The 27,624-nt window shown below is 41.7% G+C and overlaps 1 protein-coding gene and 1 pseudogene across 4 annotated transcripts in view; both read left to right on the forward strand.

The window, feature by feature from the left end:
* The window catches only part of LOC122809006 (membrane-associated guanylate kinase, WW and PDZ domain-containing protein 3-like), a 1,354,602-nt gene that overhangs the window by 558,711 nt on the left and 768,267 nt on the right, over positions 1-27,624 (forward strand). The window lies entirely within an intron of this gene.
* On the forward strand, positions 24,539-24,932 carry LOC122809008 (annotated as a pseudogene).

Genomic DNA, 27,624 nt, shown 5'->3' on the forward strand with positions numbered 1-27,624 from the left:
ATAACTAGACACCAAACAGTTATCTTTCGCCATTGTCAGTGGTGCAGCAAGTAGAATACTTGCTTTTGGTGCTGAAAGATCAGAAAGCTGTGGTTTCTCTTCCCATTCCAGGTGCTTAGATTACTGACACTGCAGTGAAGCATGGGGGGATGCACCCCTGAGTGATGTCACCCTAAGGATGAGAAGTTATAAAGTCCCTTCTGCTTCAGTTGGTTGTAGCTCAGGTGGATATAAAAGATCCAGTGGTGACTATCAAAAACAGTAGGAGAAGTTTCTCAATACAATTGTCAAATTTGCCGTAATAGTATAAATACCACCTTGGGTGTCCCCTGAAAAGATTCCACTTGCCTAATGGAACTAATTCGTTTAACAAAGGATACGTAAATAAAATATGAAAACAGTGGTACTGATATGACTATTTATAACCCTGTGGACATTAGTTAGCTTCATGGTCACACCCATTTATCTGAGAAGAGCTATCAGGATATTCAGTCTGAATAGCTCTGTGCAGAAGCCCAGGCAGAGACATGAGTGGGAGGGAGTTCAGAAGACACATCTGATGCTGCAAATAAAACAGTGTTATGGGGACATGAGTAATGGATGGCATCTACCTTTCCAGCAGATAGCCTGTCAGAATGAACTCAATGTTAATTGCTGTAGGAGAATTGTCGTATAAAGAAATAAGCAACAGGCCATACAAAACCACAAGAGTTACCTGACAGAAATGAGACATACCTGGCAGCAGAATCTGCATTAATATGTGGACATGAGCTACAACAAGAGCTACCTCCATAGCTTTTGACATTTGTGAAAGGCAGATGGGCAAATTCAGTACTCTCTACAGCTTGGACGGATGTGTGATGGTTGCTTGGGACACACCTAGGGACCTAAGGCTTGGTTAGTCACATCAGTAATAAAACAGTTGTCAATGCAGACTAGCTAACAAACACACTGGTTTGATGGTTACAGATTTTCATACCATAGTTAGATATTAATAATGCACACATGAAAAGCCTATCATATCCTGGGTAATGTATCTTTGACAACATATGCAGCATCTCTCAGGAGGTCTGATAATGGTGTCACAAATAATAAAGTAGAGTGCACAAGACTGGCCTGTATTTATGCATGAAGCAGGTGTCTCAGTGATCATCATCACATCTTGATTCTAGTCCAGTAGGCCAGAATTGTCCCTGCGTGTTGCCTGCTTTGTTGAGCATGATGTCATTACAGGGCACGGTATTCCAACAGGTTACAGCATTCACCATGCCATACTCCAAGTTACAGGAAGGTAGGACAGTTCCCATGCCAGCAAGACATTATATTCCATAAAAGGAGCATATGGCCCAATGTAGTAAGGTCATAAGCCACAGTCCATTACCAGACTTGTAAAGCTATACATATACATCAGTGCATCATATCATATCTGAAGAAACAGATTCATTGAGTCATCTCACTTTGTTGAATATACAGCCAATGAAGCCACTAAAACTGAATCAAAATAAAGAAAACCACACATTATGAAATATGTGGTAGAAAGTGCAAGTGTTTTGATGAGGACCAAACTTACTGCCTGCTACACTACTTACTTATACAGTTGTAGGCAAATAATCACCCATATAAAATATATCTGTCTTTGCTCTGCCTTTGTAGTATATGAATGCAGCAAAAGTATCAGCAAAAGCAACACACCTAAGCAAACTTTTACACATGTAACAACAAATAAGTCAATGTTCTGTTAATCATCAGAAGGTATGCTAATACTAAAAATCTGTTAAAAACACTAGCAACATGACAACACCCACGTATTTTGATTAAATGAAATCTTTATGCACCCATTTTGTTGTTATTGAATTCTCTTAAAATATCCAGCTGTGTACTATTCTACCAAAGAAACACAGTATAAAACTAGAAAGTTTATACAGAAATAGATGCATATACTGTATGCCATATAATTTAAAGTCATCAGGTTATAAACCATATGACACACTATTGCAAAACAGGCATATATAATATGCTCATGTTGTATCGATACATGGTGCCTTTAACATTGTAAAAAGGGCTACACTAAAGCTAGATGGACAACCACTTCTGTGAAGAGGAGGAACTAACTCCAGACATGACAGTCTGAGTATATCCAGAATAGTAGAAGGCAAATGATTCCAGGACAGCACCTGAGATCCCACAGTAATGTCTCAGAATGCCAAGGAGGATCCTGTAGTCATTTGTGTCAAATGGCAAAGAGAGAGGTAAAATGACCAAGACAGAATATAACATTAATCTCTTGCCAAAACAAAATCACTAATACCTGGACAAGGGCCATCCCTTTACTATGTCTACATCAAGAAACAGTCCGGAATTGGTCAAAGATGGGATAAGCATTCGAATACAAATCCAGTTGTGCACAAATGGCCTTCTCTGAAGCCTTACTCAGAAACATAAGGTTTGAAACTGGTTTTAGTCAGATCATCCGCAACTATGCCAACCTTCTTAAGGATTAGAATGACCAAGGCCCCATTAAAGACAGATGAAAAAACTCCATCCCTAAGAGACATTATACTTATCCGATAAAAACCTAGACCCAAAACCTCCGAGCAAGATGTTACATGTTTGGTAAGGCAAGGATCCAGCTAGCAGGTGGTAGAACACCTGGAAATAATAGCACTAATTTAAACATACTCAGGAATACTAAACTCACAACCAAGAAGAAGATTATGGCCTCTCTACTGGACCTCTGTGCATTTCTATCTGTGTCTTAGGACCAGCACACACCCTGATCAATGCAAAATTGTTTTTTTTTACTACTAAGGAGTTATTTTGTACTCTTCTGTGTAGCTAGACAAGCCAGGCTACTAAGCCTATTAGCCAGCCAGAAGGACACTGCTGTTTGATTTGCAGTATAAGAACTTCTTCTTGGTGATCTTGACCTGGTCAACAGATAAATGCTTGTCCAACAAAACCCTGTCATCAGTCTGACAGGTGCAGCATAATGTACACTCTGCACTTTGTCCATCCTAATTAAGACATAAAGCTTAAGATCATACTGTGGCTCATGTGGTACAAAGTGGTCTGGACTTTCATGAAGTAGGGTTAGGAAATCTAGACAGCCAACCAAGGTCTTTTCATAACCTTCAAATGCATCATCAACAGTCCCAAGACTGAACTCCTGTAGGCCCTGATGTAAAACATGTCAGTGAATTATGTGTGACATGACTCAGATTTCTGTACATTATCAGGACCTGGTTTGTTGGCACCACACAAAATAAATGCATTGCAAAATGAATTAGGCCATGGTCTGACCATGTGACAGGTTCTATCATCAAGTCTGTGATCATGATATTCATCTGGAACACCAGGTTTAATGCATTCTCAAATATATGGGTAGCAGGGACAACATTCACTACTGTGTACTAGACAGACGTAATGGAGACTGAGCCAGTAGGCGATAGATTATCGATTGTTTTCCTAGAATCAGCAGCTGTGTATTCTCAGGATATGAAAACTGCTGTATATGATGATCACAAATGTCATCCATATCCCAAACCAGGAATCATTATTCTCTACCATGGCATAATGATTAAATATTCCAGCAGTGACCATTTTACAAAGTTGTACCATGCAGAAAAGATACAAATCAACAGATATGGTCACATCTCCAGAGATCTGGTCCATAGCAGTCCCTGAATGGTGTGTTTCCCAACACAAAGATAGAAGTGGGGCTCAGTAGGACAGAATGAAAGGGGATACATGAAACAAGGAGGGGAACAAATGCAAGGTATGACGAAGGTACAATATGCAGCATTATGAGAGTACTCTTTTTTTTTTTTAAATAGACATGAGAGTACTCTACGTGCAATACAGTGGAGAGTATAGTAGTGGGTTGGAGACAAGCAACAGAAGTGCAAGTGCCAAGACTTGGTACTAGGGCAGATTTCCAGGTGTGCAAACTTAAGAAGATGTAGAAGGTAACATACTCAAACAAGGATGAATGGTGCAAAGGCAAATAAAAGCAGACCATATTTTAGCTGAGCTGAATCTACCTCCTTATTGAATGCTGACCTGTATTCAAATGCAAGAAAATGAGATATTTTTTTCAGTCCAAAACAGGTGTGAGTTGACTTTGGATTTTGTTTTTCCTATAAAGTGTTGGAAGTTGCGTTAATGATCCAGCCATAATCCTAAGCACTCGAGGTGTTTAGTGCTTTCAAGGTGAGTTTGGTTATTGCAAACTTTATTAAGGTCAGTTGGACAGTGGAGAGTTTCTGTTGAGTTCTGAAAATCATAGCTTTGTTTTGGTGTTTGGAATATTTTAACTAGTAGTCAGGAGGAGAGTTGATTGAGACTTTTATCAGCTGTTATTTTTAATTATGTCAAGTTATATCATGATCAGAATTTGTAAGAAGACCTCCAGGTATATTGTTGATAAACACCAAGGAAGGAATTTATGAAAGGACAGAGCCTTGAGGTACAACTTTTATGAGGTGTACAGTAGAAAATCTAGCCTTACCAATTTGTACTGTAAAGTTTCTATTTGTAAAGAACCAGGAGAGAGCTTGGCTACTAATATCAGCATGAATTAAAAATTCTGGGAATAGGGGTGATCTACTAAGTCAAAGGCCTTAGATCATCAGAAACAGAACCAAGTAGGTAGCTTTTATCCATGTTTTGTCAAATGTGATCTTTGATGTGTAAAAGGCCATTGTTATGCTTCTCCATGACCAGAAGCCATGTTAATGTGGTAGTAACAGCACTTTATAGTTTTGCAAGTATTCACAAAACTGACAGCAAATGAGTTCTTCAAATAGTCTTCCTTGAGTGGGAAGAATGGAGATAGGTCTGAAATCATTAGAATCAGATAGCTTAGGTGCTTTAGAAATTGGTTCGATTATTCCTTGTTTCCATAGATCTGACATGATATTTTGAGATAGTTATGATTTATAAAGGAGTTTTAGGAGATGTATACCATGTTCTTTCCAAAGTGATATAAATCAAGAGTGTAAAGCATCTGAGCCTGTGAAAGCATCACAGTCCTGGAAAAGTACTAGGACATCCACTTGCACATATCCCTTATCACCCAAATCTTGATTGTAAAGCCAAATCTAGATGCATGACCTTTTGTTGTCTAAACCTAACGGCCAAAGCTTTCTGATATTTAGGGGAGGTCCTAAAAACAAATCTTTCAGCCTGCCCTTCAGATAAAAGTGCATGCCTCCTGTTTAGATACTTTTTTATGACTTTTTCTGTTTCTTTTTTAACTGGTGAGTGATTCCTATGACAGCAGATTTGTATTCCACTTAAGCACCACCTTTTTTGTTTAACCTTGCCTTAGAGGCTTGCTATAATCCTTTGGTGTTTTGTTCCACTCTGTTAACTAGTGAATACTTTAAAGTATTCCATTATGTACCAGTTGTTCCCCTCCCCTTCAAGTTTCTCTTTGTTTTTATCCATAAGGTCTTTTCACAAACATCTAAATGCATCTTGTTTCAAGTGATGTACATTTCAGTCCAAGTCTTAGATTACCGCTATGCCTATTGATTGTTGCTTTAAGAGCTCTCTACCTGTACCTAGGAATCAAAGTTGGAACAATAAGCCTTCGGCACTAAATCAGTGGGCTGAATGCCAGTCTTCAGTAAGTACAGATAAGGCATAAAAATGCCAAAGGGAATGTATTGGATGATAAAGCAAATTTAAATTTCAGTTTATTTAAATTGATAATATAATCCATCTACTGAAATATTCTGGGATATAACATCACACTATAAGATGTTTAAAGATCACCGTACATTATTATAATGAACATTCTCATGATCCTTACTTCTACATGTCTTTAACCCCCAAATGACATTGTTGAAAAACAACTGTTGGTTAAGCTAACCAACTCTAATGTAGAGGAGTGCCTTGCTAACCAGCTCTAATGTAGAGGAGTGCCTTGCTAACCAGCTCTAATGCAGAGGGGTGCCTTGCTAGCTGACTCTAAGTAGGGGAGTGCCTTGGTAACCGACTCTAATCTAGAGGAGTGCCTTGCTAACCAACTCTAATATAGAGGAGTGCCTTGTAAGGTTAACATCCCACAGTAGAAGTTAAACTTGTGCAGGTAAAATGTCCATTCATATGAGTTATACCCAGATCTTGTGAGATGAAAGCATATCATTCTGAGTCACATTCACTGTCTGACTCAATTACATGCTGTTTATTATGGTTATAAAAAGGGAATTAAACTCAAAATGAGACAGCAAGTTGAAGAAGCATAGTTGTCTTCTGTCAGACTATTATCAAAGTCATTCTGTGGTGCTCCATGAAGCAGTCCAAGAAATGGTAATCCTCCCACTATAAACTAACATAGCTTATCAACCCCAGGAAGGCCAAGGATAAATGCCAAAACAAGCAACTTAGTTATCAGAACATTCAAGTACCTCAATTTTCTTGAATTTTATGGAGTCCAATCTTCTTTACAGACAGAGACAATACCTGAAGATTGAAAGTGAGTTTTGTCTATCAGTGAATTCTCTCTATGGGCCAACCACAGTGGCAGTAGATGACTGAGGGTCTTCTTGATGGCATACCTCATGGCTGTCTGGTTGCTTGCAACTCCCTCCTGTAAATACTTCAATACTACCTAAAAAGGTTTTAGGGCCCCTTGGTAACCAAATCTCCATGTACTTAGGATAAAGGAGTTGAAATTATAGATGCCCTTCCATATCACTGTTGCAGTATTTGTGACCTAAAGGATCTCTTGAAAAGGACAAGCCAATGTCCTGCCAGTATACCAAAGCCTTTAGTACTTACAGGCATCATGCAACACACAAATGCTCCTTGTGCAAAATGTAGAGCATAAAAGTGATGTATGGGCATGCACACTCAGAACTTCTTTGCCAACAGTCCGAATGCCATTGTTGAATGCTGGTCTGAACACCCTTCTACTGTGCTGATTACTAAGCCACATTTCAGATAAGTGCCCTGCCAGGGTTTCTTCTTATCTTTCTTTTTTATTTAACAGTGTTGGGTTCATGACATCCAGTGCTGGAGGCTGGTTCCCCATAAAGACTATCATGACCTGTGTCTTTTGTGTTTGGGTGCTTCCCACAACCATACAAAGTGTTATATCAGCCAGGCTTTTGTCCCTAAGACCCTCTGTAGTCATCTCTCCTTTTTATTTGCCTTGAAAACCAACTTCTTAATCTGTTGTCTGAAGGTGCTATGGAGGAGTCTTCCCTTCCCGAATGCCATCTGTCTGCCAAGATAAAGATCAAAGCATTGAGGTCTGATACGGCTGCTGTCCAGCCTCTCCCAGCCATCTCTCTTGAGATTAATGAAAGCCTAGAGGACCGACCAGTGGTTGCAATGGATTTGTCTGCTGTGACCCCATTAGAGACCAGTATGAATCCAACTTATGTCATTTCCTTGAAGGCTTTACAAATGTCTGGTCCTGACGTTGAGAGGGGGAAATTTGGCTGATTATATCTGAGGGACTGAATGAGATTCTAAATATCTTAAACAAACTTTGAAACTGAATTAAACTAAATGAAAACAAAAAAAGGTGGAAACTCTCCAGTAACCCACTGGAAGGCTTGGTAAAGCTAGATAAAACACCCGATGCGTGTAAAATGATAACACACTTATTTAAGCGCAAAAAACACAGGCTTTTCGTCGGTAGCACAAACCAACTTCTTCAGAATGGATACAATGTCACAACATTAGAACCCCTTACATTATGATCACATGATCACCAGGGTATGGATTCACAAAACTGAATCCATATCCTGGTGATCATGTGATCATAATGTTTCAGTATAAGTAGGAGTTCTAATGTTGTAACATTCTATCCGTTCTGAAGAAGTTGGTTTGTGCTACCAACGAAAAGCCTGTGTTTTGTGTGCTTAAATAAACGTGTTATTTTACACGCATCGGGTGTTTTATCTAGCTTTCCCAAGCCTTCCGGTGGGTTACTGGAGAGTTTCCACCTTTTTTTGTTTTCATTCTAAATATCTTAGTTAGGGAAGAGATCCTTCCTACACTTATTGAATGTCTCAAGGGCTCTGACCCTCCAAGCGTTTTTTGTGCAGAAGTCCCGCAGAAAAAGAAACAAAAAAACAAGCATATTTCCCCTGTAGTTAAGGATTCCCAGTGTGAATGGCAGGATTTTACTTAAGGGTTATTTAATGCTTTAATGGCCTTAAAGCCTCCTCAATTGGTGTCTGTGCCTGCCCTTCACTGGTCTTCCACTCCTCTTAAAAGACCCAGGGAACTAGGCTCTTCAGATGAGGATTTGGATTCTGGGGAAGAGTCCCTGGATAACTCTTCACAAATCCCTTCCCCATTAGACTATGGTTCACAGGAAGGGGGTTCTATTGGTTCAGATTACCCTTTGGAGGAATTCTCCTTTGGGGATACTATTGCCTGCATGATGGAGTTTTTTAAGTGGGATTCTTCCCAAGTCTCCGACATTCAGAAAAGATATTATGAGCTCCTCCAGATGAAGTTTCCTAAGCTATCAGCTGGGCCCCCTGTTCTAGTTGCCCTCCTGGATACCTTTTTATCAGCTTCTTTGGCCCCTGATTCTCAGCTCCCTGCACCCAAAAAAATGATAGATTTTTACAAGTTGTCTGATGCATATGAATTTCTTTATAAATGTCCTTCTGCTGATCCTTCTATAGTGTCTGTCTCTTCTGACAAGCCCTCCAATCTTTTGGCCTTTAACAAGTTGCTCCTTTCAGAAAAGGATAGTAGGGCCATAGAGAGGCTGGACAAAAAGGTTTATACTGCTGCCACCTTATCCTTTCAGGCCATCAACTGTAAGACTCATATGACCAGGTATATTTTGGCCCTCCATTCTCAGATTCCTAAAGTGGTTTCTGACCATCCTGACTCTGAAGGGAAAGCTTCTGCCCTTTCCCTGTTGGGCTCTATCTTTCATGTTGCTCATCACTTTATCAACTGTAGCTATGAAGCAGCTGTTGCCTCCTCCAGGACTGCTGCTTTTGGTTCTGTTATGAGGCATTACTCTCGGCTTTGTCTTCCAGCTTTGCCTGATGACATTAAGGCCAAACTGTTGGATGCTCCTTTGGATAATAAAAATCTTTTTGGTGCTGCTGCTGCTACTTCTGCTGAACTTTTTAAGTCTCTTCAGGATAAGTGTAAAGCCTTGCAGAAGTCGAAACATATTTTTTGTTTCTCTTATTCCTAAGTTTCCGAGGAATTGCCCTTCCAAATCTGCTTTTGTTTGCAGGCAGTCTCATCTTCTACTTAAGAAGGGTTCTAGACATTTGCCTCCTGCTAAATGTAAACACCCCTACCTCCCATAAACTTGATTTTCAGGATAATCTGGGCTCCATTTGACAATCTGTTTCCCCTTTCCTTTGGCCAGTTTCTCTTATCCCTCCTTATTTTCCTGTCTCTTCCAAATTGGTTAAAGATCACAACCGACTCTTGGGGTTTGTCCATTATCCACCAGGGATTGTTCATGTCTTTGGAAATCCCTTCCTTCCTTTTTGAGTGCCTCTCAACCTCCTCAGGAATAACTTTCTCTTTTCCCAGAGGTGCTCCATTCTCTTTTGGTCCAGGGCACAATTCAAGCTGTGCCTCCTGCCCAGGTAGGGAGGAATCTTTATTTTGGAATGTTTTTGGTTCCCAGAAAGGAGGGCACTTGGAGATCAGTTCTGGATCTTTCCCAATGTAACATCTTTCTCAAGATTCCTTCCTTTTGAATGTTGTCTTTTCAAACTCTTTTTCCCCTTCTTCTACCCCAGGCCTTTCAGGTCTCTCTGCATCTCAAGGATGCCTACCTTTATATCCCTATTCACCCCCTTTCAGGAAATGTTTGTGTTTCTCTGTTTCTTCCTTGCATTTTTAGTTAATTGCTTTGCCCTTTGGCCTCTGTACTGCCCAAGACTATTTACCAAATGTCTCACTCTTGTCATTGCCTTTTACAGGATGAGAGGATTTCAGCTCTTTCCCTAGCTGGATGATCTGCTCATTCAAGCTTCTTCCCCCGATGGTTTTCTTCAGGATCTCCAGTTTACTATTTCCTTGTTACAGAGTTTAGAATTCACCATAAACTTCTAGAAATCAGCTCTGATGGCTTCTCAGGATAATTTTTTAACTCGGTTGCAGGCTTCAGACCATCCCCATGCTGGCATTGCTGCTTGCACCCAAGGCCGTGTCTCTTACTGCCTTTTTCCAATCTCTTCTCCTTCTGACTTCTGTTATGACCAGGGACTTTTTCAGGGCTCTTGGGTTCATGGCTTCCACCATTTCCATGCTCCCTTTGGCCAGGCTACACATGAGAAAGCTATAGTGGTATTGCAATTCAGTGTGACTCCAACATTGCCACTCCCTGGACTTCCTGGTCCTCTTCCTTCCCTGTGTCAAGCTTGAGCATCAGTAGTGGATTCATCAACTTTCTCTCACCCCAGGGTTTCCTTTTTAGGCTACAGTCAGGACTCAAGAGCTCTTTACAGACACATCAGACAGGGGACAAGGGGCCTCCTTCATCAGAGTTTGGACCACATCAGTATAAAGGAGATGAGTGCTCTGCTTCCAGATCTTCAGGCTTTTCATTGCCTCTTTCATCCCAGACCCCTCAGAATTTTCACAGACAATAACACAGTTATGTGGTATGCCAATAAGGAAGGTGGGTACAAGGTCCTATCTTCCTTGCAGACTAGCTTTTCAGGTCTGGGGTCTAGCTATCCAGTATCAAGTGACTCTTCAGGCTGTTTACATTCCCTCATAACACAATCTGGTGGCAGACTCTTTGATCAGGTTCAGCATGCACACTCACAAATGGATGCAACACAGAGATGTGTTCCTCGACATTGTTCATTGGTGGGGTATTCCTTAGGTAGATCTTTTTACCTCCCCTCTGAAATGACAACTTCCTCTATTCTTTTCCAGAGTACCAAGTCCTCTGGCTTGGAAAGTGGATGCCCTGTCCTTTCCGTGGAATTGGATGTTTCTGTATGCTTTCCCTCCACTTACTCTGTTGCCACGAGTCTTGCACAAGATCAGGCAGGACTCTCCCAAAATCTTGTTAGTGACTCCCTTTTGGCCCAGACAGCATTGGTTCCCCCTTCTTTTTCACTTGGCCTGGGGCAATCACCATGTTACCTCACTGGGTGGATCTTCTCACACAAGACAAGGGTTCTTTTATCTATCCTCACTTGTCCACTTTTCAACTGACACAGTGGGTGATAGGGTTTTGATTCTTTTTAGGCACCTTTTTTCTGAGGACATGCTTTGGGTTCTACTGGAGGCCAGGAAACCCACTACCAGGAAATCTTATTTGTCCAAATGGAAAAGATTTTCTGTCTGGTGCCTCTCTCGCCATCATGATCCCCTATCTGTGGAGGTTCCTCTGGTTCTGTCTTTTTTGTGTGATCTGCTTAGTGCTGGGTTAGTATATTCTTCAGTTAAAGCTCACTGTTTGCAAATTCTGCTTGTCTGACTTTGATTCCTCCTCTGACCTCTAGATTTGTGGTTAAGCAATGACTTAAAGGTGTCCTTCATATCAGGCCTTCCAGGAAGCCTATTCTGTCTTTCTGGTACCTCAGTTTTGTACTTAAAAATTGACTCAGGCTCCTTTTGATCCTGCTGCTTCAGCCTTCTTTCAAATTTGTATTTGGAAGACCGTTCTTCTTTTGGCTCTCACTTCTGCCAAGAGAGTGTCTGAACTTCAGGCTGTCATGGGTGTTCCTCTTTTCTTAGTTTAGAGTTTAGAGTTTAGTTTAGTTAGGGTGTCTCTTCATACTGTCCCTTCTTTTATGCTCAAGGTGGACAATAATTTGACCTTTAATTAGTTTATTCATCTGCCTTCCTTTTTTCCTTCTCCCCAAGCTGTCAGTGAGAAGGCTCTTCACATTTTGGATTTGCATACACAGCTCAGACATTTGGATAAAACTGAAGTTATTTGCAAATCTGAGCAGCTTTTTGTTTTCTTTCATCTCAGGTCTTTGGGTTTGACCTTTTCTAAGCAAACATCTCTTCCTGGATTTCTAAGGCAATTTTTTGTTATTCTTTTCATAGTGAATGTCTTTCCTCATCAGAAGAGGCTCATTCTACCAGGACTGTTGCCTCCTCTGGTGCTTTTTTTCAAGGGGCTGGATACCAATTCCAACCCTGTAACTGCTACTTGGTCCTCTTTTCATACTTTCACTAAGCATTACTAGTTGGATGTTATTTATGGGGCTAAAGCTGGCTTTGCCAGGGCTATCCTGCATGTGTTTCTAGAGGATTCTTCCATGCCATTCTCCTCTCATGTTTTCTCTTGAGCTTTTGTACTCTCTCTTGGGTTATGAATACTGCAATGGTGAAATGGAAGGACACAGTACAGTTGTGTAAAATCTTACCATAACACTAGATGTTCTTGTCTTCACTGTTGCAGTATTTGCTCCCTCCTTCCCTCCTACCCTCTCTGCTCTACCCTATTCTTTCTTGCCCTCCTGGTCGAGAGGCTGTTCTCTCTTTTTTCCTTCGGGATGCACATGTTTGTTCTTGTCCCTAGGGACATTCTGTTCCTCTTGGGGCTTTTTCAGTTCTGAGTGTGTGTGTGTGTGTGTGTGTGTGTGTGTGTGTGTGTGTGTGTGTGTGTGTGTGTGTGTGTGTGTGTGTGTGTGTGTTTATGTGTTTATGTGTTACCTTTATGCCCTACACCTTTTGTGAGGTGCATACGTATGATGCATGGCACCTATAAGTACAAAAGGCTTTGGTATACTGGCCTGATGTAGGGCTATCCTTGGCAGGAGATCTGTTAGGTTTACTGCAACAGTGAAGAAACTGGCATCTACTGTTATGATAACATTTTACACAACTGTATTTTTCCTGTTCTTGCATTTCCTCATGGACCCTTTTCATTGTGCCCCTTTCCTCTTGGTCTTAGCCAAAAAGTCAGTGTTCAAATGGACTCTGTGGTCTCAGACCTTGCAAATTACCTCAGCACCAAAGCACTGATAGCAATTGCTTTTTCACAGCAGAAGTTTCCAAAGAGGCCATAATATGCCTTGGGCATTAGGATTCTTCTGTTGGACTTGGCGGTTCATAGGTTGGTACTAGGCTATCGGCCCTAGGGCCTACACAACCCTAACCATAACAATTCCCTGGACCCCTGTCTAGCAGGGTGACTGATGTTATCCCTGGGGTGAATTTCCTATCTCTCATCCAGTCGTCAAGGTTCCTTTTGAAGAGGGCCAAAGAGGTGCTCTGCTTGACATGTATGGGCAGTCTATTCCAGAGTCTGGGGAGTCTCGGGTCAGGAACCTATCCCTCCAGCATGTTTTGTTTATTGTGATGACAAGGTTTATATCCCTAGAGCATGTGGCTATAAGGGACTGGGATTTCTTTAAGTGTAACATGTGCAACAGCTCTGGGTTTGACATGGCCTTGTATGTTAAGCAAAGATTGCCTCCTAGTAGACGATATACGACAGAGTATAGCTGGAGTTTTTTAAGGCGGTCAGCATAGGGCATCTGCTTTAGGCCTGTGATTCTTTTAGTGAGGTATTTCTGCGGCCTTTCCGGTTGTTGCAGATGTCTTGAGAGGTACATACCAAACGGGGCATTGTATTCTATAATGGGTCTAATGAGGGATGAGTACAGTGGGACAATGACCTCCTTTTTTCTGGATGAAAAGCCCTTAGTGATGAGGTGTGCCACATAGAAAGATTTCCTGACTGTTGTGACGATGTGGTTATTGAAGGTGCGACCACTTTCCACCTGTGCCCCTAAGTCTCTTATCACACTTTCAGTGTATAGTGTACTGCCACCTATATGGTAATTCATGGGTACATGTTTTTTCCCAAAGGGGATAAATATACATTTCTTGGCATTGAGCTTGAGCCCATGGCTCTGGCACCAAGCATCTGTTTCTGTAAGGCCCTTTTGTAGAGTATCCACATCATTTGGGGATTCAATAATGGTTCCCAGTTTGCAGTCATCTGCGAACTTTGTTAGCCAGAGTCCCTTAGTGTTGGCCTGTACTTCAGAGAAGTAGATGCCAAACAAGAGTGGTCCCAGGACTAAACCCTGAGGTACTCCACTTGTCACTTGTCTGGAGCTGGATTTGGAGTCGGCTACTTTTACAGTGTGAGTTCTGTCAGTAAGCCAGTTGGCAACCCATCGAGTGATGTAGGGATTAATGCCCAGCTTAGTAAGTTTATCTATGATTCCAGGGTGCAGGATGGTGTTGAAGGCCTTGGCGAGGTCCAGGTAGGCTGTGTGGACCGCCTTACCCTCGACCACAGCTCTAGAGACTGATTCGAAGAAGTCAATCAGGTTCAGGAGACAAGATTGGCCCTTCAAGAACCCAAACTGGGTGGGGTCCAGTGTTTGAAGGTTGCCAGTGTCTTTGTTTATAAGTTCCATGATAATACGTTCCATGGCCTTGCAGATCAGGCTAGTCAGAGTGATGGGGCGGTAGTTCCCAGGATCCAAGGTGGATCCCCCCTTGTGGAGTGGGATAACTGTAGCTGTGCGCCACTCAATGGGCACAAAACCTGAGGTGAGGCTATGATTAAACATGACACTTAGGTGAGGTCCAGTTCATTTTATAGTTCATGTAGTACACAGCCCGTGATATTGTCTGGTCCCATGGATGCTGTATTCTTAGCTTTGGAGAGTGCATTTTTTACCTGTGTAGCCATTATTACCAGAATTTGGAAATCTTTCAGTATTGAGATGGGCCCTTTAGGGGGTTAGAGGGGGGTGAAGTTGGCACTGAATTGTTCTGCCAGGATATTGGCAATATCCTTGGGATCAGTATATTTAATGCCATTCTGTTGTAACTCAGAGCAGATCTGAGCATTGCCATTTAGATTCTTGACATAGCTATAGAATGCCTTGTGGTGGTCTTTGGAATCTTTGGCAGTTTTATTTTCGTAACTAGCTTTGGAGGATTTTATGAGGGATCTCAGCTTCTTACTGAGGCTGGTAAGGGGGTTTTTTGCATCCTGGGATTTTCCACTTTTCTGCAACAATTTCTTCCTTTTGTTGGAAAGTTTGTTTATTGCATGGGACTACCAGATTGGCTTCCTTTAGTTGGAGGAGAGCGTCTTGGTTCTATTTGGGATGGCACGATTCATGCACGAGTGGATGTGCTCATACAGTGCCTTAGTGTAGGATTCAGCAGTTGAACTTTTATTTCCTGTCTGTATGGGTGTCATGAAGTTTGTCACTTCTGACTTGAGTAGCATGAAATTGGCCTTGGAGAATTATTTTACAGAGGTTTCCTTACTGGGGGGTGGGGAGGGATGTGGATGTCAAGGGTGATTAGCTTATAGTCAGACCTGACCAACGAGGGGTTGACCATAGATGTGGAGCATTGATTTCCCATGTTGGTAATGACCAGGTATAGGATATTGGAGTCTGTGGTGGGACTATGGATTAGTTGATCCAGGGCATTGGAATTTATGAATTCCAAGAACCGTTGGGCAAAGGTGTTGGTACACGAGTAGTTTTCCCAGTTAATGGCAGGATAGTTGAAATCACCCAATATTAGGGTGTTTGGTTGTATCTTAATATTTTCCAGTATGTTTAGATAGGTGTAGTGAGAATTTTGGGGCATGGCGGGGGATCTGTAACAAGCGACAATTTGGATTACAGTCTTACCTAGTGTTTGTTGCACCTGGAGAATTTCAGATGCATTGTGTTGGGCAACTAGCCTGGTGGTGTGAATATCCTTGGTGAATATGGACGCTCCTCCACCTTTAGTGTTTCGGTCTTGGTTTGGTGGCCGAAAAGTGTGTTAAGAGTTGTAGCCTGGTATTGTAGGGGTGCTCTCTGGAGCCTAAAACCAGCTCTCAGTTACTGCACAGATATCAATGTTCTCCATTTTTAGGAGTGCCTCGAGAGAGTGCATTTTGAGGTTTAGACTTCTAGCATTAAGTAGCATTACCTTCAGATTTTGTATGCTTGTACCTGTTATGGTGGTGGTTTTGTCCTTTGAACTTTGCCTAAAAAAGGCACTATATGGGTAGCAAGAGCCTTAGCCAGTAACCTGTATCCCAGGGGAGACTGGTGCAGACCATCTCTGGCAAAGCATCATGGTCTGTCGATCATGTCATCCCAGGCAAACAGGTACTGGATCCCCTTTGAATGACACCAGAAGCTTAGCCAATTGTTGAAGTTAATCATTTTGTCCTTATACTGTGGTATCATTCTGGGCGAAGGCAGGATGCTACTCAGGGCTAGGATCATACCTGCCTGGGCCACATGATCCGAGAGCTCTTCCATGTTTCTTTTCATGTAGTCCAGGGAGGTACGTCTCAAGTCATTCACTCCAACATGGATAATGACAGAGTCATATTTGTACTTTTTGTGGAGTGACCTGAGTGCATGCGTTATGTAGCAGATCCTGGCACCCGACAATGAGCTGACTGTAATTTTCTCCTTGTTCAGTCTGGTGAGTGGGACATCAGTGTGCCTGACTATAGAGTCACCTAATACTAAAGTTTTGGGTACGTTGTCTTGCCTTAGGGGCTGTTGTTAGGTGGCACACTAGTGTTGTGAGCTATGGGACACTTTGGTTGTGATTAGTGTTTGCATTTCAGCTTCGCAGGTCCTTGTTGCTTGGGCAGGTTACTGTTAAGGGCCTCCGCATATGAGGGTTTAATGTTGCTATGTGAGGATGTTGGTGGTGTGGGTTTAGAAGGGCTATGTGTTGCTTGAGGTGTAGTGCGGGTGTTAACCTTCTCCTCTTGACTGTCTAGCACAATTTTGGGTGGAGAGAGCTTTGCTTCCAGTTTGTCTGTGTAAGTGCATCTCTCCCAGGTTGTAGTGTTGGGTGGTAGGAGGAGAGGGTTGTCTGTGTACATGAGGCAATTGCTGCATTGCCCCAGTATGCCCAGATTCACCAGGTTGTCAGGAGAAATCACTGGATGCTGACCCTTGGACATGCCTGGTTTGGTGCTTTTTTGTAAATTACAAGAGCTGTTTTCCCTTACCTTAGCAAGGTACTTTGCAATTATAGGCTGTTTTGTGCCTACGATTAATTTCTCCTTATTACAAGGAGAGTTGAGTACTTGTATCAGTTTAAGGCTTCCTAGTGCTTTCCAGCAGGTTTTAGAGAACGTGCTAGTCACAGGGATGCTTAAAGGTAAGATGAAAACAAAATGGTTTATCCTAAACAATGCAGTGTGCACTAGAGGAGTTAGATGTGAAAGTAGGTAATTTAAGTTTTACCTGTTTAAAAAGTTAAGGTTTAGTGGAGAGTCACTATTTTTAAAAAGGCAAGATAGATAGAAAAGGGGTGGTCACTTTTGTATTCTGGTACTATGGAATACAGTAGGATGGCCAATACATTTAAATAGTTGAAGGGGAGTGATTTCACAAAATGATAATTTTGCTCTTACTCACACAAGCCAGTAAAAGCAGAGTGGAAATGAGATATATGGACAAATTAACATAAGGAGCAGGCAACTAGAAAGACAGTGGTGTTTAAGAACACAACAGTAACCGTGTGGGAGGGTGGGAAAAAAATTTCTGCCTGACTCACAAGAGACAGAGCTGTGGTCTCTTTTCAAGTTTTAATAGGCAGTTAAAAGCAGAATACAACTAAAACACAAGGTAAAGAAACCAAATCACAGTATTCAAAATAGAAAAAGGCAATAAAGTAATGCCAAATACAACAAATAAAAAGCAAACTAACCTTTCCCTCACAGCAAAGTGTAGCAGAGTCTGGGTGAGCCTTTCCAGTAAAGCACTGAAATGTTTTATTTTTCCCCTTAAATAGAAGGTTTAGTTCTTAGCTCCACCCCAGATGATTAACCTTAACTGACCTGTTCTATCTTATGTGTGAGTCCTTAATTGATCTGTTCTGATTTCTGCCTGACTCACAAGAGACAGAGCTGTGGTCTCTTTTCAAGTTTTAATATGCAGTTAAAAGCAGAATGCAAGTAAAACACAAGGTAAAGAAAACAAATGACAGTATTAGAAATAGAAAAAGGCAATAAAGTAATACAAAATACAACAAATGAAAAGCAAACTAACCTTTCCCTCACAGCAAAGTGTAGCAGAGTCTGGGCGAGCTTTTCTAGTAAAGCTCTGAAATGTTTTATTTTACCCCTTAAATAGAAGGTTTAGATTCTAGCTCCACCCCCTTAGTTCACAGATGATTAACCTTAACTGACGTGTTATATCTTATGTGTGAGTCCTTGATTGATCTGTACTGATTTCTGCCTGACTCACAAGAGCATCTCTTTTCAAGTTTTAATATGCAGTTAAAAGCAGAATACAAGTAAAACACAAGGTAAAGAAAACAAATCACAGTATTCAAACTAGAAAAAGGCAATAAAGTAATACAAAAGACAACAAATAAAAAGCAAACTATCCTTTCTCTCACAGCAAAGTGTAGCAGAGTCTGGGTGAGCCTTTCTAGTCTCTCTGTGTGCCCTGTCCAGCAAGATTGCTGACTCAGAGAATGGGAACCATGTGGTAATGAGTTGCTGAACAAAATGGCTGCAGTCCTTTGCTTCCATCCTCCTGAAACCCTAATACTTCTGTGATTTTTTCCTCTTTGGCTGGTCATCCTGACTGTTTGCTTTTCCTGTAGTAATTCCATCTTCATTCAAGGCTGGCCAAAGTGGTTTTCAGCTATGTATTCTCCTGCTGCAGCCAAGCCATGTCCAACTGTTCTATCAGAGTTTTGTTTATTTCTCAATTTTAGATGTCAAGCTAGCCATCATAGTTATCCAGTTTTTGAAAGTCAGCTAAGAAGTGATCAAGAGAAGCTTCTGAAACTTTTTATGACATATTCCATTCTTTAGAGCAAGTTAAATCAGTTGGTAATCTGGCTTTAAGCCATGTGATGACTGGTAGATTAAAACAAAACCCAAATTTTTCTTTGTCTCACATGCTTCCTGTGCTTATTTTTCCCTGAAAGAGGCATCCAGCGATATCAATTCAGAGACAGTTAGAAAAGCAGTGTTATGACTTTTTTAAGTAGTAATAATAGCAATGAAACACTTTTTTAATGGAAATAATCTTGGAGCCCTCCTACCACAAGAAAGTCATACCAGAAGTCTGTCCCCATTCTTCCAGTTTCTGTGACTTCACATGCAGATGATATCAGACCTGTGGCAGACCCTATCTTTGGTTCTGTGAATCACAGTTGTCTATATCAGATTACTTTTGAGGTCCTTACCTATACTGACATTTCTAAATGGGACATTCTTGCCTGGCAACAATTTTAAATTCTGCGACTCATAACTGGAGTAGTGAGACTGAATGTGAGAAATGGAAGAAGAATGTTGCCAACAGTGAAGTAATACTTTACAATTAAAGAAAATGAGGTGCTGCTCCAGGCATTGCTGGAGTATAGCTTCACTTTTTGGGGTGAGAAGAGGTAGTCAGAGCATAGCAAGACTTCTTAAAGTAAACTGTAACCTGGCAGTTCAGAGTGATAATGACTGAGGCCAGATGGTGCAAGTATGCCACTGCAGAGTGACAAATATGAGGGAGAAGTCTCACAGGAAGTCCAGTAACAGTACTTCAGCTCATTGGTAGGGTGGATCTTACCATCTGGGTAGAATATAAGTTATTCTGCATGCTTTTGCAAGCCACAGTGTGAGTAAAACATTACTTGGTGCTGGCTTTGCTGTTGGCTTGCAAACTGGGCAGGGAAGTATTTATTAATATATGGCAGCGGGTCTACCTGATAAGACCGACAATGCAAAACAATGAGAACGTGATAACCGACACGAAAAGCCTGACAAAGCAAATACCCAACAAGTGAAAATCCCGACACCCAAAATACCAACATTCTAAACATCGTCAAATCCATGCAGACTGTACTGTATGCAGGAGTGAGACATATGTAACCAGTCAGAATATGTTATAACAGTTTACTGCCATTTAAAAAACACATCAAATAAATCAAAAGCAAATTAAAGGAACGCACAGGCAGTATGTATCGTAAGTCACACAGGCAATAGTAATCACATTTTCAAAAGCCTCGCAATGGCCCTCATGAAATCCACGGGTGTATACTGCTCCCTACTATGTAATACAGTCTGAAACTGCTGGTGTCTAGTTATTAGTTTCCTCTTCTTCGGAGAGGGTACGCAGTCTGTCAACATTTGAATTCTGAGCTCATCTACCCAGTCTTGTTCTCACACTAATGTGACAAACAGATACTGCAGGTCGGTTCCTCTGTTTCCAAGGAGACATTTCAGCCTCCACTGTGTTCTGGGTCTGCGGCAGATACAACTCATTGAGATCACTTTGTTTGTGTCTTTCGGCTTTTCCCAGTTAGGGGTCGCCACAGCGGAACTCCGGTCCGCTAATGATTGGCAGCAGATTTTTACATGCTGGCTTGCCGGGCCTAACGCACAACCTTCAACGAAGGAACGCCCATTCACGCATGTCGCCACACAGAAGACGCTCTAACTGAGAATCGAACGGGCAACGTCTAACTGTAAGGCAACAACGCTACCGCAGCACCACCATCGCAGCAACTCATTGAGATCACTAACATTCCAAAAATGAATCGGAAAGAGTGGTGGGAATCTCATTGTAGTAGTAGTCCTAGTATGAAAATGTCTCCTCCTACCATGTATATACCAGTCAGAAAAGTATTTAAGGAGTTCTTTACCCTCTGTGGGAAAGGTTGCCCATAATTTGTTAAATGTGACTTGTACTTCTTCTTCTTTTAGGAATGCCAATGCAACTAGTGATTTCACGGCCAGTTGAAATTCCTGTGAATTGTTATACACTGATGCTAGCCCTAATGACTGCACTTTACGCCAGATATTCTGGCCAAAGTAAAATAAGCAGCCCTTTGACCGAGCATCAGGGATGTTTAGCCGAATACTTTTGAGTGCTGCTATATTCACAAAGAACAAGTCTCAATTGCACAGCAAATCCATTAGTTGACAACAAGTAGAATATACTATGTCACAAGTAATTATAGGCTTTTAGTGACTTCTTTGACATTAGGGCATAGAGTAGAGGTACGGCTTTAATATGTGTGCTGGACTTGATCAATGCGTGGTTGCTATATAACTGTTGGATGGTTACACCCTTTGTAAAGAATGTACAATCCATGAGCCAGATTATAGCTCGGCTCAAGTCGTGCAAATTATCCACTGTGGTAAACACTACAACAGTGGTATCAGTAGCAGAGTATGAACGTACCGGACTTCAGAGGGAACTTGGTGAAGCCTATATTTAATAGGGTCAAATCATCTCTAGTTTTGATTCCACATTTCTGACATCTAATGCAGTTCACGTGTTGCAATAGGGCCTGTCTATGAGGAACACAGTGTATCATATCTAGGGATGTTGATGCTAGTGCATCTTCCACTATTAGACAAGGTGTGTCCCTGCTTAAGGTAGCTCTACTTTTGAGGTCACTGCACACCACGTATCTCTGAAGTGCACCAGGATCCACAGCATTCTTGTGGGCTGTTGACTTTACAAGTATATCGCCGTCTGGCATTAGTGTAGTTACAGCTCTGCCTCTACAAACGTCAGGGATTTTGTATTTGCATGCCCAATACCTCTTGCTGTGCCACATTCTTTCTAGGTGGTACAGGTACATGTCTATGACTAGCATATCCTTCCCCTTTTGCAATTTCACTGTTGTATATGTCTTTCCTAACTGTCCTGGAGGTACTTTGTCAGTATCCGCCATTGTATCTTCGGTGCATAGCACAGTAATAATCGGATGGGGTGTACCTTTTAGGATTCAGGATTGTTATCATTGGCGGTTGATTGTAATTACTGATTAGCACCTGCTGTGATATCAATTGTTGTGTATGGATGTTACTACTATGCTTGTATTGCTTCCATGCTGATTATTCATGTAGTTGCGAGCATATTTTGTTTACTTTCGGGATTGTGCTTTGTCAGGCATTTCAACTTTCAGGTTTTTGCACTTTCATTCTTGTGGTGTCGGTTATTTCGTTGTCGGTTTTTTGAGCTTTCGACCTTATCAGGTAGACCCATGGCAGCATATGTTCATCCATGTATGTGGTGCAAATGGCCAATGCTTATAGAACTTTCTGAAATATTTCACCATGTATGGGTCCCTGATGGCCACTGTTTATATATATTTTCATTATATTTTACTCATTTGCTGTAGACCATCTTAAATCGACACAAGAGTCTCATCTCCAGAGGGAATCAGCTAAGTTGGCTAAGTATATAGTTGATAAGTCATATAATATGATGGTGTGGGTGAAAAGGTGATTTCTGTATTCTGAGAAGTACTATTAATGTTGCTTTATTTTTCATGTCAGGTACAGCAGGAGTATCTCATGAAACAATTGCTGTACTGGGTAGGAGTTGCTTGTGTGTAGTGCTTCACATGTGAGATAGGGATGTGCACATCTGTTATGTTTATGTTTTGGGTTGGGCTTCCATTTTTTGATCTCTTAGTGCAAGCACACAACCCATGGTGAGAGACTTGGGTACTCAGGTTGACAACAATCTCACACTCGAACATCATTTGGCAGCAATGGTCAGAAAAGCCTTTTACTTGGTTCATCTCATAAGTAAAGAGATTGCATCTAGAAAAAAAAGGTTATTACCTCTGTACTCCTCCCTCATTAGACCTATAATTGAGTATATACGCCCCATTTGGTATGCACCTCTACAAACACCTGCACCAACTGGAAAGGCCACAGAAATACCTCACAAAGAGAATCCATGGCCTCCAACACCTGTCCCATGGGGACAGGCTCAAGCCACTATCACTTTACTCGGTATCATACAGATTGCTCAGAGGTGATCTGTGTCTCACCTACAAGGCAGTTTCAGACCCTGCCCTACTAGAGATGCCCCATATCTGTAAGTCTAACTCCTTGCACATTACCTGCTCAATAGGCCTAAATCTAATATATGACATCAACAAAACCTGCTGGAGAGAGAGGTTCATTTCCTTGAGGCTGCCCCGTCTCTGGAATAGACTTCCCATACATGTCAAACAGAGTACCTCACTGACCCTCTTCAAGCGCAACCTTGAAATAGTGGATGGGAAACCACAAATCTGTCCCAGGGGTTCCACCTTTGTCCTTCATTGACAGGGGTGACAGGTGCTGACTGAGATTTCTTTTTTGGGGATAAACTCTTGGCTAGGCTTGTAAGTGCCCTAGGGCTATTAGCCTAGTTACCGCCTGTGATCCTATGATCCTATGCTTGAGCTTTGCAGATTCAGTTAAGTTCTATGACAAAGTTTAGCTGTTGTGCCTTCTGAGGACACGTCAGGTGCCTGATGATAAATTGAACATTCAGGACACATTCTTGGCACAGATAACTTAGTGGAATATTACATATCAACAGAATTCATTAGCTGACATACTGGTGAATCATGTGTCATGCTCCTCCTATGGGGGCTGTGACGTTGAGGAAGGTGCTTTGATACAGCCTTCACCATCGTAAGTCCACCACAGTCTTGCTTCTGTGCAGTAGTGGGTAGGAACATGCCACCTGCTTATGCCAGTGCTGGTAACTGTGAGCTGTCTGGATGGTGAGACCTGCCTGTGGATCTGCTGCTGGTTGTGGAATGCTGACAAGTCATGGATTGCCAGGTGATTACCACTAGGACTATGCAGTGGCATGAGGTACCACTGCGAACTGATAGGAGATCATGACATAGACCAACGGATTCCTGTGGCAGATGTCACCTGGAATGCAACTCACAGATGTCGCTCAAGCAGGCATGGCCACCACTGTGGTATGTCACAGGCTGCACATTTCCTGGATGCCCCAATGAGGAGGTTATTCTAGGTCATGTATGGAGTGATTGTTCTTGCCAGCACTGTGATATTACAGTGTAGGTGGCCACCTTCCTCTGCATAATTCCCTATACATCACTACCACTGTCCCACAGGTATATATCACACAGGGGCACACATTTACCAGACCACCGTTTCCACCAGTATGGCAGATCCAAACATGGGGGACTTCAGGATGATGATGATATAGCATGTTTGTAGTTCTTCATCAACTGATGCTCATAACCACATTCCTCAGATCAGATCTGTTGTGGGGGGGTGTCAAATCAGGCACAAATGACAGTCAGCCATTGGCTGGCTACTCCTGCATCTTATGTGTGCTTTTCACATGTGCGCATGACAATGGCTTGGTCATCCAATACTTTTATGAAGGTGGCTATGTACAGTGATCTGTAATGTCCATTATGCAGAGGTCAGCATGTCATGTATAGGGCATAGCATATCAGCTACCTGTATTTGCACATCATTTCCATGTGTGTGTGTGTGTGTGTGTGTGTGTGTGTGTGTGTGTGTGTGTGTGTGTATCATGTACTTACACTCAGACATGGAGCATAGTTATGCAGCAGATAATGGTGACCACCTGTGCCTTGGTGTACTTACAATGCTGCTACTTATGCATGTCGATCCTCTTCAGTTCCTTCCTAGCTGCTGTCTTATTACTCACTAACAGGATGTTCTCATTGTTCCACCTGGTACTGCTGGCCTAGTTGACACTGGAGATGTCCTGGATGTCCTTCAAACGTCCAGATGTGGTAGTGCCTGGAGCTGCTAGAATTACTTTCTGTCTCAGTTGTTTGTTCATGTGAAGTACTCAGTATGCCTCCTAAAGGGAAAGGTGGTGTGGCAAAAGGTGGTGGAAAAGGTGGAGTTTCCGGTGGTGATAACTGATAAAAAAGCACAAGGTCCAAAAGGAGGCGGAAATGCAGTGAAGTTGAGGCATATACTGTGTGAAAAGCATGGTAAAGTTATGGAAGATATGGAAAAACTCAAGTCTGGTGTTTGCTTCAGTGAAGCAGCTTCACAGTACAGTGAGGACAAAGCCCGACAAGGTTGTGACCTTGGCTGTTTGACCAGAGGTTCCATGGTGGGACCTTTCCAAGAAGCAGCATTTGCTCTCCCCATTAGCGGTATGGACAAGCCTCTAAACACTGACCCTCCAGTCCAGACCAGGTTTGGCTGCCATATCATAATGGCTGAAGGAAGAAAATAGAAGAAAATACCAATTTCTAGACCTGTTCCAAGTTTATAGATAAAGATTTAGAACACAGTTAATATCTGTGTCAGGTATGCAGCTATGCTGACACAAGTCATGTTTGCTATATGTGCAGTATACATATATATATTAGTACGTATATGTGTGTGTGTAAATGTGAGTATGCGGGTTTCCCCTGAAAAGAGGCTTCCAGCCTAGAGGGACTAACCTGGTCAACAAAGGATAAATAAAGTAAAGGATAAATAAATTCAGAGCAAATAATATATTTATTTGGCAACCTTCTTGGGTAGAAACTGCTGAGTGCTGTCTAAGGTATTGAGACATTAGAGTTTGATCCTGAACAATACAAGTGCTTGTGCCACTGCTGTCCTAGTTTGGCTGTAAACATTGTTGTATGCCTCCTCTGTTACTGATGCTGAATGACAGACTGATGTCATTGATTAGAGATATAGTGGATATCCACAGTTCCCTGCAGGGGATATATGGATGGATGTGGGTGTGTTCCCTTTGCATTGCATGACTGTTGTGCTGTGTCTTTGGAAGAAGGCCTTGTGCGATGGTGTAGTCTTAGAACAGGAGGAGGACATTGCATATACACCAGATGTGGGTATAGTGCATGATGTCATGGAAACACAAGCATATGTAGGTGCTAATACCATTGCCACTGAGCACTATGTGGCAGTTGATGGTGTGCTTCATCTCTGGGACCTTCTTGTGCCATAATTACTATATGTGTGCACACCATACCTCTCAAACTCTTAGAGCAAGAAATCTGGACAAAGCCTTAAATAAAAGTGGGAAAAAGGCCCAAAAAGAGGGAACATTTTTAAATATTGCTCTTACAAACTTAGAAAGTTGATAGAATTACAGGTTTTATATTAGCATGAATTTTATGAATGGTGTGAAGTCTGAAACTCAAATGTCTTGTCATTTTTTAACTTCAGTCTTTAATGATTTACCACTAATTTGCCAGAAAACCACATTTTTTTGAAAACAGACTAAAAATATGAGGCAAAAATCTGAACATTCTGCAAAAAATATGTACAGTTGAGAGGTACAGTGCACACCATTGTGTCTAAGACTGCTTAGAAATGGACAGAGGTGTAAAAAACATTTCACTGTGGCTTGACATTCTGCTCCAGGTTTCCCCACTGTGTCACACCAATCTGTATAGAAACTGTCAAAGGATCCTGTATGCACCTCTCCTATATGTCTCTGGAATGTTCCAGAGGCTAGGATCCTGAGCAATGCACACCCTTTTGTTTCAAGGGAGACAGGATTTCCCTGTAGGTTGTGCATTGTTGTACATGGTTCATACATGTTGTTCACTCCCTGTACTAATTCTCAGTCTAGATTACAACTGTGTAAAGTGGAGATGTAAAACTGCATCCCGCAAATCATTATGATGAAAATAAAGTGTATAAAAAGTAGTCAATGGCAAGTAAATGGAGATCCAGTACAGTGAAGAGAAGGACAGTCCTGCATTAGATGAAATGTAGTCTGCAAACACTGTGACATGGGTTAAAAAGCAGGCTGATTTACTACAGCCCTTGGAAGCACTTCTGCTGGAAGTTAAAACAAAAACAAATGATATGAAAAGCTACAGGCTGAGGGTACAGAATCCATCCATCTACAACCCGTTTTTCCCATTTTTGCACATGGGTTCTGTGTGTGTCACTTCAGCAGTGACAATCATCTAGAGTCAGTGTTTACACTGCCTGGAAGCTTGCCCTGCCAAGGACGTTCTTCCATACCAAACACATACATACACACTCACACCTACAGCCAATTTAGAGTGCCCAGTCCATTTACTGCATGCCTTTGGAATGTGAGTGGAAACCCAAAAAGCTAGAGAAATCCCATATGAACACAGGGAGAACATGCAGACTCCACACAGAAGGTACCCCATCCAAGAAATGAACCGGAGAACCTCTTCCTGTAAGGTGACAACACTACCTGCTGTGTCACCATGCCGTCATGCTAATAGGTAATTTCCAAAGTAGGGATGTTAAAATGCAAACTACTTTATGTGGTAATTCTCTTGAACCTGCACTTGACTGGTTTAATAGATATTCCAAGAAAGGATTCAGAGTGGTATTTGAAGAGGAATGTTCATAACTATAATACATCTTGTAATCTTTTGTTATTTTTTTAGTGAAAATTAAAACATATTTGATGTCCTTACATTCACCGCTGCAGTATTCATAACTCATAGGATTCCCTGCCGTGGAAGCCCATCGTCTGGCCAGTCTACTAAAGCCTACCATTGATTTAAGGTATGCTGAACGTCACCTAAAGTAATATTTAAACCACTTGTCTAGACACACTGTTGATCACTACTGACCTTATTATAACATAAGCCTCAGTCATACAGCTGTTGGGATGCAGAAGAGATGCATAATCTTTATGAGTCTGCAGTTTTTCCTTTTTTCTGTGGAGATTATATCCTGCCATAAAACTCTTTCTATTGACAAAATTTCCAGTTTGCCTACAAATCAACACAGACACAGTTCCTTAACCTATCAGTATAGCTATAGATAGGACTATTAAAGAAAATCATGACCCTAATAGTTGTAAATCTTCAGTCGAGGTACCTCTCTCTATAGGTGATACATCTGATCTCCAATGCACTCCCATAGTCATAGCCCCCCTTCTTTCAAAACGGCTGAAGAAATGAATCATCTAGAAG

This window comes from Protopterus annectens, chromosome 8.part0, assembly GCF_019279795.1.
Source record: "Protopterus annectens isolate FY-2018-M chromosome 8.part0, PAN1.0, whole genome shotgun sequence".
In the NCBI taxonomy this organism is placed as follows: Eukaryota; Metazoa; Chordata; order Ceratodontiformes; family Protopteridae; genus Protopterus; species Protopterus annectens.